Genomic DNA, 13,017 nt, shown 5'->3' on the forward strand with positions numbered 1-13,017 from the left:
TTTACAAATTCGATACCCTGGCTGAGGAGGACCTGGAGTTCTCTCATTCGGTGCTGCAGAGTCATCCGCACTCTCCCGCCCGTTTGGGAGCTTTGGTATAATCCCCATGGTCCTTACGGAGTTCCCAGCATCCACTAGGACGTCAGAGAAAATAAGAATTTACTTACCGATAATTCTATTTCTCATAGTCCGTAGTGGATGCTGGGCGCCCATCCCAAGTGCGGATTGTCTGCAATACTTGTATATAGTTATTGTTACAAAAATCGGGTTATTATTGTTGTGAGCCATCTTTTCAGAGGCTCCTTCGTTATCATACTGTTAACTGGGTTCAGATCACAAGTTGTACGGTGTGATTGGTGTGGCTGGTATGAGTCTTACCCGGGATTCAAAATCCTTCCTTATTATGTACGCTCGTCCGGGCACAGTATCCTAACTGAGGCTTGGAGGAGGGTCATAGGGGGAGGAGCCAGTGCACACCAGCTAGTCATAAAGCTTTTACTTTTGTGCCCAGTCTCCTGCAGAGCCGCTATTCCCCATGGTCCTTACGGAGTTCCCAGCATCCACTACGGACTACGAGAAATAGAATTATCGGTAAGTAAATTCTTATTTATAGCACACTGAATGAGCCGAAATTCACATTATAGCACACTGAATGAGCCGCAATTCACATTATAGCACACTGAATGAGCCGCATTCACATTATAGCACACTGAATGAGCCGAAATTCACATTGTAGCACACTGAATGAGCCGAAATTCACATTGTAGAACACTGAATAAGCAGACACATTGTAGCACACTGAATGAGCCAAAATTCACATTATAGCACACTGAATGAGCCGAAATTCACATTATAGCACACTGAATGAGCCGAAATTCACATTGTAGCACACTGAATGAGCCGAAATTCACATTATAGCACACTGAATGAGCCGCAATTCACATTATAGCACACTGAATGAGCCGCATTCACATTATAGCACACTGAATGAGCCGAAATTCACATTATAGCACACTGAATGAGCCGAAATTCACATTATAGCACACTGAATGAGCCGAAATTTACATTGTAGCACACTGAATGAGCCGAAATTCACATTATAGCACACTGAATGAGCCGCAATTCACATTATAGCACACTGAATGAGCCGCAATTCACATTATAGCACACTGAATGAGCCGCATTCACATTATAGCACACTGAATGAGCCGCAATTCACATTATAGCACACTGAATGAGCCTAAATTCACATTATAGCACACTGAATGAGCCGAAATTCACATTATAGCACAATGAATGAGCCACAATTCACATTATAGCACACTGAATGATCCGAAATTCACATTGTAGCACACTGAATGAGCCGAAATTCACATTGTAGCACACTGAATAAGCAGACACATTATAGCACACTGAATGTGCCGCAATTCACATTATAGCACACTGAATGAGCCAAAATTCACCTTGTAGCACACTGAATGAGCCGCATTCACATTATAGCACACTGAATGAGCCGAAATTCACATTGTAGCACACTGAATGAGCCGAAATTCACATTGTAGCACACTGAATGAGCCGAAATTCACATTGTAGCACACTGAATAAGCAGACACATTGTAGCACACTGAATGAGCCAAAATTCACATTATAGCACACTGAATGGGCAGAAATTCACATTATAGCACACTGAATGAGCCGAAATTCACATTGTAGCACACTGAATAAGCCGAAATTCACATTATAGCACACTGAATGAGCCGCAATTCACATTTTCTCTGACGTCCTAGTGGATGCTGGGAACTCCGTAAGGTCCATGGGGAATAGCGGGCTCCGATGGAGGCTGGGCACTCTAGAAAGATCTTAGACTACCTGGTGTGCACTGGCTCCTCCCACTATGACCCTCCTCCAAGCCACAGTTAGATTTCGTGCCCGGCCGAGGTTGGATGCACACTAGGGGCTCTCCTGAGCTCTTAGAAAGTAATAGTCTTAGATTTTTTTATTTTCAGTGAGACCTGCTGGCAACAGGCTCACTGCAGCGAGGGACTAAGGGGAGAAGAAGCGAACTCGCCTGCTTGCAGCCGGATTGGGCTTCTTAGGCTACTGGACACCATTAGCTCCAGAGGGATCGACCGCAGGCCCAGCCTTGATGTTCGGTCCCGGAGCCGCGCCGCCGTCCCCCTTACAGAGCCAGAAGCAAGAAGATGGTCCGGAAAATCGGCGGCATGAAGACTCAGTCTTCACCAAGGTAGCGCACAGCACTGCAGCTGTGCGTTATTGCTCCTCTCACACACTTCACACTCCGGTCACTGAGGGTGCAGGGCGCTGGGGGGGGGCGCCCTGAGGCAGCAATAAAAACACCTTGGCTGGCTAAAATACCTCAATATATAGCCCCAGGGGCTATATATGAGGTAAATACCCCTGCCAGATTCCAGAAAAAGCGGGAGAATAGGCCGCGAAAAAGGGGCGGAGCCTATCTCCTCAGCACACTGGCACCATAAAGGGGCGGAGCCTATCTCCTCAGCACACTGGCACCATTTTTCCCTCACAGCTCCGCTGGAAGGAAGCTCCCTGGCTCTTCCCTGCAATCTACAGTACCAGTAAGAGGGAAAAGAGAGGGGGGGCATTAAATTTGGCAGTATATACATTATATTTTATTGAAAAGCAGCTATTAGGGACATAACTCAGTTAGTCCCTGTATATATATAGCGCTCTGGTGTGTGCTGGCATACTCTTACTCTGTCCCCCCAAAGGGCTTTTTGTGGGTCCTGTCCTCTGTTTGAGCATTCCCTGTGTGTGTGGAGTGTGTCGGTACGGCTGTGTCGACATGTTTGAGGAGGATAATGATGTGGAGGGGGAGCAGATGCCTTTAGCAGGGATGTCACCCCCTGGGGGGCAGACACCTGAGTGGATGGTATTATGGCAGGAAATGAGTGCACGTATAGACTCCTTACATAAAAAATTTGACGACATGCCGACTGTGGGACAGCCGAGTCTTCAGCTCGTGCCTGTCCAGGGTCTCAAAAGTCATCAGGGGCTCTGAAACGCCCGCTATCTCAGATGGCACAAGTAGATGTCGAGACGGATACTGACACCAGTGTCGACGACGATGAGTCAAATTTAATGCCCGTCAGGGCCATTCACTGCATGATTGAGGCAATGAAAGAGGTGTTAAATATTTCTGATTTACATCCAGGTACCACAAAAAAGGGTATTATGTTTGGGGAGAAAAAACTACCCGTAGTTTTTCCCCCGTCAGATGAATTAAATGAAGTGTGTGAAGAAGCGTGGGCTTCCCCTGATGAGAAATTGGTAATTCCTAAGAAGCTACTAATGGCGTTCCCTTTCCCGCCAGAGGATAGGTTACGTTGGGAAACACCCCCTAGGGTGGATAAAGCGCTCACACGTTTGTCTAAAAAGGTGGCACTACCGTCCCAGGATACGGCCGCCCTTAAGGAACCTGCTGATAGAAAGCAGGAGACGATCCTGAAGTCTGTATATACACACTCAGGCATTATACTTAGACCAGCTATTGCGTCAGCATGGATGTGCAGTGCTGCCGCTGCGTGGTCAGATAAACTGTCAGAAAATATTGACACACTAGACAGAGACACGATTCTGCTAACAATTGACCATATCAAAGACTCAGTCTTATACATGAGAGATGCACAGAGGGAAATCTGCCGGCTGGCATCTAAAGTAAGTGCATTATCCATCTCTGCTAGGAGATGCTTATGGACTCGCCAGTGGACTGGAGATGCAGATTCCAAAAGGCACATGGAAGTTTTGCCTTATAAAGGGGAGGAATTATTTGTGGATGGTCTCTCCGACCTAGTTTCCACAGCAACGTCTGGGAAGTCAGCATTTTTACCCCATGTCCCCTCACAGCCTAAGAAGGCGCCATTTTATCAGGTTCAGTCCTTTCGGACCCAGAAAAACAAGCGGGGAAAAGGAGGGTCTTTTCTGTCTAGAGGCAGAGGTAGGGGAAAAAGGCTGCAGCAAACAGCAGGTTCCCAGGAACAAAAGTCCTCCCCCGCTTCCTCTTCCAAGTCCGCCGCATGACGGTGGGGCTCCACAGGCGGAGCCAGGTACGGTGGGGGCCCGCCTCATGAATTTCAGCGATCAGTGGGCTCGCTCACAGGTGGATCCCTGGATCCTTCAAATAGTATCTCAGGGATACAAGCTGGAATTCGAGGCGGCTCCACCCCACCGGTTCCTAAAATCCGCCTTGCCGATTGCTCCCTCAGACAGGGAGGCGGTGCTAGCAGCGATTCACAAGCTGTATTCCCAGCAGGTGATAATCAGGGTACCCCTACTTCAACAAGGCCGGGGTTACTATTCCACACTATTTGTGGTGCCGAAACCGGACGGTTCGGTGAGACCCATTTGAAATTTGAAATCCTTGAACACATACATAAAAAAATTCAAGTTCAAGATGGAATCGCTCAGGGCGGTTATTGCAAGCCTGGACGAGGGGGATTACATGGTATCCCTGGACATCAAGGATGCTTACCTGCATGTCCCCATGTACAATCCTCACCAGGAGTACCTCAGATTTGTGGTACAGGATTGCCATTACCAATTCCAGACGCTGCCGTTTGGACTCTCCATGGCACCGAGGGTATTTACCAAGGTTATGGCGGAAATGATGATACTCCTTCGAAAAAAGGGAGTTTTAATTATCCCATACTTGGACGATCTCCTAATAAAGGCACGATCCAAGGAACAGTTGTTAGTGGGAGTAGCACTATCTCAGGAAGTGCTGCGCCAGCACGGCTGGATTCTGAATATCCCAAAGTCACAGCTGGTCCCCACGACACGTCTAATGTTCCTGGGAATGATTCTGGACACAGTCCAGAAAAAAGTGTTTCTCCCAGAGGAGAAAGCCAGGGAGTTGTCTTCTCTAGTCAGAGACCTCCTAAAACCAAAACAGGTATCGGTGCATCACTGCACGCGGGTCCTGGGAAAGATGGTAGCTTCTTACGAAGCAATTCCATTCGGCAGGTTCCATGCCAGAATTTTTCAGTGGGACCTGTTGGACAAGTGGTCCGGATTGCATCTTCAGATGCATCGCTTGATAACCCTGTCCCCAAGAACCAGGGTGTCTCTTCTGTGGTGGCTGCAGAGTGCTCATCTTCTGGAGGGCCGCAGATTCGGCATACAGGACTGGGTCCTGGTGACCACGGATGCCAGCCTACGAGGCTGGGGGGCAGTCACAAAGGGAAGAAACTTCCAAGGACTATGGTCAAGTCAGGAGACTGCCCTTCACATAAATATTCTGGAACTAAGGGCCATTTACAATGCCCTAAGTCAAGCAAAATCCCTGCTACTACACCAGCCGGTGCTGATCCAGTCAGACAACATCACGGCAGTCGCCCATGTGAATCGACAGGGCGGCACAAGAAGCAGGATGGCAATGGCAGAAGCCACAAGAATTCTCCGATGGGCGGAGAATCATGTACTAGCACTGTCAGCAGTGTTCATCCCGGGAGTGGACAACTGGGAAGCAGACTTTCTCAGCAGGCACGACCTCCACCCGGGAGAGTGGGGACTTCATCCAGAAGTCTTCCAAATGATTGTAAATCAATGGGGTCGTCCACAGGTGGACATGATGGCGTCCCGCCTAAACAAAAAACTAGAGAGGTATTGCGCCAGGTCAAGAGACCCTCAGGCGATAGCTGTGGACGCTCTAGTGACACCGTGGGTGTACCGGTCAGTTTATGTGTTCCCTCCTCTACCTCTCATACCAAAGGTATTGAGAATAATAAGAAAGCGAGGAGTAAACACAATTCTCGTGGTTCCGGATTGGCCAAGAAGAGCGTGGTACCCGGAACTTCAAGAGATGATCTCAGAGGACCCGTGGTCTCTGCCGCTCAGACAAGACCTGCTACAGCAGGGGCCCTGTCTGTTCCAAGACTTACCGCGGCTGCGTTTGACGGCATGGCGGTTGAACGCCGGATCCTGAAGGAAAAGGGCATTCCGGAGGAAGTCATTCCTACGCTTATTAAAGCCAGGAAAGAGGTCACAGCAACTCATTATCACCGCATATGGCGCAAGTATGTTGCATGGTGTGAGGCCGAAAAGGCCCCAACGGAGGAATTTCAACTAGGTCGATTTCTGCATTTCCTGCAAGCAGGAGTAAATATGGGCCTAAAACTGGGCTCCATTAAGGTACAGATCTCGGCTCTGTCGATTTTCTTTCAAAAAGAACTAGCTTCAGTACCTGAAGTTCAGACATTTGTTAAAGGAGTGCTGCATATTCAGCCCCCGTTTGTGCCCCCTGTGGCACCTTGGGATCTCAACGTGGTGTTGAGTTTCTTAAAATCACATTGGTTTGAACCACTAAAAACCGTGGATCTGAAATATCTCACGTGGAAGGTGGTTATGTTATTGGCCTTGGCTTCTGCCAGGCGAGTATCAGAATTGGCGGCTTTGTCTTGTAAAAGCCCTTATCTGATTTTCCATATGGATAGGGCAGAATTGAGGACTCGTCCCCAGTTTCTCCCAAAGGTGGTGTCAGCGTTTCCCCTGAACCAGCCTATTGTGGTGCCTGCGGCTACTAGGGACTTGGAGGACTCCAAGTTGCTAGACGTTGTCAGGGCACTGAAAATATATGTTTCCAGAACGGCTAGAGTCAGAAAATCTGACTCGCTGTTTATCCTATATGCACCCAACAAGCTGGGTGCTCCTGCTTCTAAGCAGACTTTTGCTCGTTGGATTTGTAGTACAATTCAGCTTGCACATTCTGTGGCAGGCCTGCCACAGCCAAAATCTGTCAATGCCCATTCCACAAGGAAGGTGGGCTCATCTTGGGCGGCTGCCCGAGGGGTCTCGGCTTTACAACTTTGCCGAGCTGCTACTTGGTCAGGGGCAAACACATTTGCAAAATTCTATAAATTTGATACCTTGGCTGAGGAGGACCTGGAGTTCTCTCATTCGGTGTTGCAGAGTCATCCGCACTCTCCCGCCCGTTTGGGAGCTTTGGTATAATCCCCATGGTCCTTACGGAGTTCCCAGCATCCACTAGGACGTCAGAGAAAATAAGAATTTACGCACCGGTAATTCTATTTCTCGTAGTCCGTAGTGGATGCTGGGCGCCCATCCCAAGTGCGGTTTATCTGCAATACTTGTACATAGTTATTGTTAACTAAATCGGGTTATTGTTGAGCCATCTGTTGAGAGGCTCTGTTGTTTCATACTGTTAACTGGGTTTCATATCACGAGTTATACGGTGTGGCTGGTATGAGTCTTACCCGGGATTCAAAATCCTTCCTTATTGTGTGCGCTCGTCCGGGCACAGTATCCTAACTGAGGCTTGGAGGAGGGTCATTGTGGGAGGAGCCAGTGCACACCAGGTAGTCTAAGATCTTTCTAGAGTGCCCAGCCTCCTTCGGAGCCCGCTATTCCCCATGGTCCTTACGGAGTTCCCAGCATCCACTACGGACTACGAGAAATAGAATTACCGGTGAGTAAATTCTTATTATAGCACACTGAATGAGCCGAAATTCACATTATAGCACACTGAATGAGCAGGAAGTCGGCACCAACCCCCCCACAGATACATCGGAAGATAAGTCTCCGTATTGACTGCGTAGGCTGAAAAGCCGTGCCGGACGACGTCCCCTCGCCAGGCTGGGGCTAACTTCTGCGTTCCGGTGTGTATATCACCCCACCCGTGTGATTATATCGCCCCATGTGTATACCGTTACCCTATGTGTGTATACTGCCTCCCTGTGTGTGTATACTGCCTCCCTGTGTGTGTATACCGCCCCCCTGTGTGTGTATACCGCCCCCTTGTGTGTGTATACCGCCCCCTTGTGTGTGTATACCGCCCCCTTGTGTGTGTATACCGTCCCCCTATGTGTGTATACCGCCCTCCATGTGTGTATACTTCCTCCCTATGTGTGTATACCGCCCCCTCTGTGTACATACTGCCCTGTGTGTATACCGTCCCCCTATGTGTGTATACCGTCCCCCTATGTGTGTATACCGTCCCCCTATGTGTGTATACCGCCCTCCATGTGTGTATACCGCCCTCTGTTTGCATACCGCCCTCTGTGTGCACACCGCCCTCTGTGTTTACCACCCCCTATGTATGTATAGTGCCCCCTGTGTGTATATACCGCCCCCTATGTGTATATACCGCCCCCATATGTGTATATTCCGGCCCCTTATGTGTATATACCGCCCCCCTATGTGTGTATACCGCCCCCCTATGTGTGTGCAGTGCTGTGTGTGTATGACACTGGTAATATACACTCCATGCACCACACACTGCAGCACATACACCCTGCCCGTCAGGAGACAGGGAAGAGACAGGAGAGGGGGCGGCGGCCATTACCTGGAGGAGGAGGCGGCAGCAGAGGAGACCGGGGGCGGAGCTCGGCATACAGGAAGTGGTGGGGCACTGTTTCCGGGTCACCGTCTGCATAGCGTATGGGATTATGGGTAGGGACAGCCGCAGTCACTAAGCAACCAGGAGCAGCCCCGCCCAGTCTCCCGACACAGGCCGCAGATACCATCACTCATCATCCAGCCCCGCCCTATCTACCCGCCATTGGTCGGAGCGTCCCATCACTTATCGTGACGTTTTGAGAGCAAGAGGGGGCTGGACTGCGAGCAATGAGCAGGAGAAAAGTGACTGGACTCTGCGACCAATAGCTAGAGACAGGGGCGGGGCTGGCTGAGTGACGGGATGCTGCAGCCTATGAGAGAGTGGGCCGGGCTGGTGGCTGATCCCATGCGCTGTGCAGGAGGCAGCTGTGGGCGGGGACTGTGCTGCTGCCAATAGGAGGGATAGGGGGCGGGGACTGCTGCGGCGTATGGGAGGAAGAGGGGGCAGAGCTGTGACGTATGGGAGGAAGAGGGGGCGGGGCTGCGGCGTATGGGAGGAAGAGGGGGCGGGGCTGTGACATATGGGAGGAAGAGGAGGCGGGGCTGTGACGTATGGGAGGAAGAGGGGGCGGGGCTGCGGCGTATGGGAGGGTGAGGGTAGTGATGGGAAATCTAGTTCACTCAGAAGATTAGTTCATGTAGTTCATCCTGTCACTCACTGACTCTGAGACTGAGAGGAGTGATTGGATGTAGAACTAGTCTAGACTATTACACATAGAGGAGGTATTTCTAGTACTAGCTCATTGTAGGAGTAAATGATCAGATAGGTGTAATATGTCAGATTGTTTTATATGTAAGAAAAGCAATAAGTTATATAACAACCTTATAGTGACATACGTATCTCTGCCATATTACTCCCATTGGTGGTACTCCTATTTACTTCATAATATGCAAGTGACCCAAATTCAGAGTAACCTCATAAGTCACTTTTTCCGCTTTTAAAATACAATAATTAAAAGAAAAAAAGTCCCTTTGCCCCAATGTAACAGACCTTAGAGAGAGAGAAAGTGGAGATGTTGTAAAGTAACCAATCAGCTTCTGTCATTTATCTTCAACAGTATATAAAGTGACAGAAGCTGATTGGTTGCTAGGGGCAACTGCTCCACTTTATGTTACTTGAAGGGGCATAGTACATATCCCCCTGTGTCTTGTGTGGAGTCATCTGACCCTACAGGGACTCAGCGCTGTGTCTGTAGCTGATTGGGAGTGTAGCTTGTTACCTAATATACTGGGGGAATGAATCATGGCTATATGCAGCTCAGCATCAGCTCCATACAATGCATATGTCTGAGCACAGCAGTGCCACACATGGTAGTTTAGAGGTACTGCACTGACTCGTATAGCTGTATGAGTCAGAGATCTGATCAGTGATCTGTAATGAACTACTGAACTACTTGCAAGGAGAGTGACTCATGAGTCGTCAGGCCAATGTAACTCAATCAGCTCCACAGAGTGAGTCCACTCCATGTCTGAGCACAGCAGTGCCCCCTGTGGCAGCAGAGATGTACTGACTCATGAGTATTGCTGAGTGAGAGCTGAATAACAACAGTGCTGCTGCAGCTGCACCTACACAACACCCAGCAGAAGGTTTAGCACAGCAGTATGCTCAGAAGCCAGTAGTACCAGAAGTAGCAGCAAGTGTTTGGACATCTGGACTAATAGGACAGTGATTATATCACAGAAAGGTGAGCAGCATGACCACACATGTCACTCACAGACACACATAGACTTTGGCTAGGCAATGCAGATGCTATTTGTTTAGGGTGTGGTATTGAAAGTCGACAGTGTCTAGGTCGACCACTATTGGTCGACCGTAACTAGGTTGACAGGGTCTTTAGGTCGACAGGGTCTTTAGGTCGACATGTTCTAGGTCTGCAGATCAAAAGGTCGACATGAGTTTTTAATGTTATTTTGGTGTCGTTTTGTTCGCTCGGCACAGATTACCGTTCCAATCGTAGTCCACATGGATCGTTAAGTATGAAAAGGTTAACAAAAAAAGAAAAAAATTGTGAAAACCTCATGTCGACCTAAAGACCCTGTCGACCTAGACACCCTGTCGACCTAGTCGCTGTCGACCAATAGTGGTCGACCTAGACATTGTCGACCTAGTTACTGTCGACTTTCAGTCCGGATCCCATCTTTTTATTAGATCTGTATTGCTGGGCTGTGTTGTACTTTTACCTTTCATTTTACAGCATCAGATTCAGGAAGTGAAAATCCAGTGAGTGAATGAGACAGTGAGAAGCCTAATGCAGCTGCTGGCTCTTTTCTGTCTGTGTCTGACTCCTCCTTCCTGATGAACTAATCTTTGCCAAAGCTGTGAACTGAACGAACTAGTTCACTTTGAAGATTAGTTAATTTTGAACTAATCATTCATGAACTACCCATCACTAGAGAGGGAGAGAGGGCGGGGCTGGGTGTAACAGTGACTGGAGCTGCGGCCTATGGGCAGCAAGTGGGCGGGGTAGCTCCTGGTTGCTGAGTTGCCGTGGTAGTCACTACCCATAATCCCATGCGCTATGCTGACGATGGCTCGGAAATACCGCCCCGCCCACTTTCGGTACATATTCCTCCATCCAGGGTGTGACCTCCTGCCCCCTCATCCTCCAGGTAATGTCCACTAATCCCACCTGTACCCTGTCCCAACCTCTCCTAATACCCCCTCTCCTGCCCCCAACCTCTCCTAATACCCCCTCTCCTGCCCCCAATCTCTCCCAATCGCCCCTCTCCTGCCCCAAGCCTCTCCTAATACCCCTTCTCCTGCACCAACCTCTCCTAATACCCCCTCTCCTGCCCCATCCTCTCCTAATACCCCCTCTCCGGCCCCAAGCCTCTCCTAATACCCCCTCTTCTGCCCCAACCTCTCCTAATACCCCTTCTCCTGCACCCAACCTTTCCTAATACCCAATCTCCTGCACCCAACCTCTCCTAATACCCAATCTCCTGCCCCACATTCTCCTAATACTCCCTCTCTTGCCCCCATCCTCTCCTAATACCCTCTCTCCTCTCCTAGTACCCCTCTCCAGTCCACAACCGCTCCTAATACCCAATCTCCTGCCCCTACATTCTCCTAATACCCCCTCTCCTGTCCCCAACCTCTCCTAATACCCCCTCTCCTGCCCCCAACCTCTCCTGCCCCAATCTCTCCCAATCCCCCCTCTCCTGCCCCAAGCCTCTCCTAATACCTCCTCTCCTGCCCCATCCTCTCCTAATACCCCCTCTCCTGCCCCAACTTCACCTAATACCCCCTCTACTGCCCCAACCTCACCTAATACCCCCTCTACTGCCCCAACCTCACCTAATACCCCCTCTACTGCCCCAACCTCACCTAATACCCCCTCTACTGCCCCAACCTCTCCTAATACCCCGTGTCCTGCACCCAACCTCTCCTAATACACCATCTCATGCCCCTATCCTCTCCTAATACCCCCTCTCCTGCCCCCATCCTCTCCTGCCCCTATCCTCTCCTAATACCCCATCTCCTGCCCCTATCCTCTCTTAATACCCCCTCTACTGTCCCCAACCTCTCCTAATACCCAATCTCCTGCCCCTACATTCTCCTGATACCCCCTCTCCTGCCCCCAACCTCTCCTGCCCCCAATCTCTCCCAATCCCCCCTCTCCTGCCCCCAACCTCACCTAATACCCCCTCTCCTGCCTCCAACCTCTCCTAATACCCCCTCTCCTGCCACCAACTTCTCCTAATACCCCCTCTCCTTCCCCCAACTTCTCCTAATACCCCCTCTCCTGCCCCCATCCTTTCCTAATACCCCCTCTCCTGCCCCCCACCTCTCCTAATATCCCCTCTCCTGCCCCCAAGCTCTCCTAATACCCAATCTCCTGCTCCCAACCTCTCCTAATACCCAATCTCCTGCCCCTACATTCTCCTAATACCCCCTCTTCTGCTCCCAACCTTTCCTAATACCCCCTCTCATGCCCCTACATTCTCCTAATACCTCCTCTCCTGCCCCCAACCTCTCCTGCCCCAACCTCTCCTAATATCCCTCTCCTGCCGCTGACACTCTCCTAATACCCCCTCTCCTGCTCCTATCCTCTCATGATGCCCCCTTATATGCTGCCCCTTAGAATTCTCCTAATGTCACCTCACCTGCTGCCCCTGACATTCTCCTAACGCCCCCTCACCTCCTGCCCCTGACATTCTCCTAATGCCCCCTCACCTGCTGCCTCTGACATTCTCCTAATGCCCCCTCACCTGCTGCTCCTCCACTTTCTACTAATGCCCCCTCTCCTGCTGCCTCTGACATTCTCCTAATGCCCCCTCACCTGCTGCCCCTGACATTCTCCTGATGCTCCCTCATTTGCCACCCCCTGTCTGTCACCTGGTGCCCCAGGCATTCTCCTAATGCCCCCTCACCTGGTGCCCCTGGCATTCTCAAAATGCCCCCTCACCTGGTGCCCCTGGCATTCTCAAAATGCCCCCTCACCTGGTGCCCCTGGCATTCTCCAAATGCCCCCTCACCTGGTGCCCCTGGCATTCTCCTAATGCCCCCTCACCTGCTGCCCTCGGCATTCTCCTTATGCCCCCTCACCTGCTGTCCGTCTGTCATCTGCTGCCCCTGACATTCTCCTAATGCCTCTGACATTCTCCTAATGCCATCTCGCCTGC

This window comes from Pseudophryne corroboree (genome assembly GCF_028390025.1).
Source record: "Pseudophryne corroboree isolate aPseCor3 chromosome 3 unlocalized genomic scaffold, aPseCor3.hap2 SUPER_3_unloc_55, whole genome shotgun sequence".
NCBI classification, from domain to species: domain Eukaryota; kingdom Metazoa; phylum Chordata; class Amphibia; order Anura; family Myobatrachidae; genus Pseudophryne; species Pseudophryne corroboree.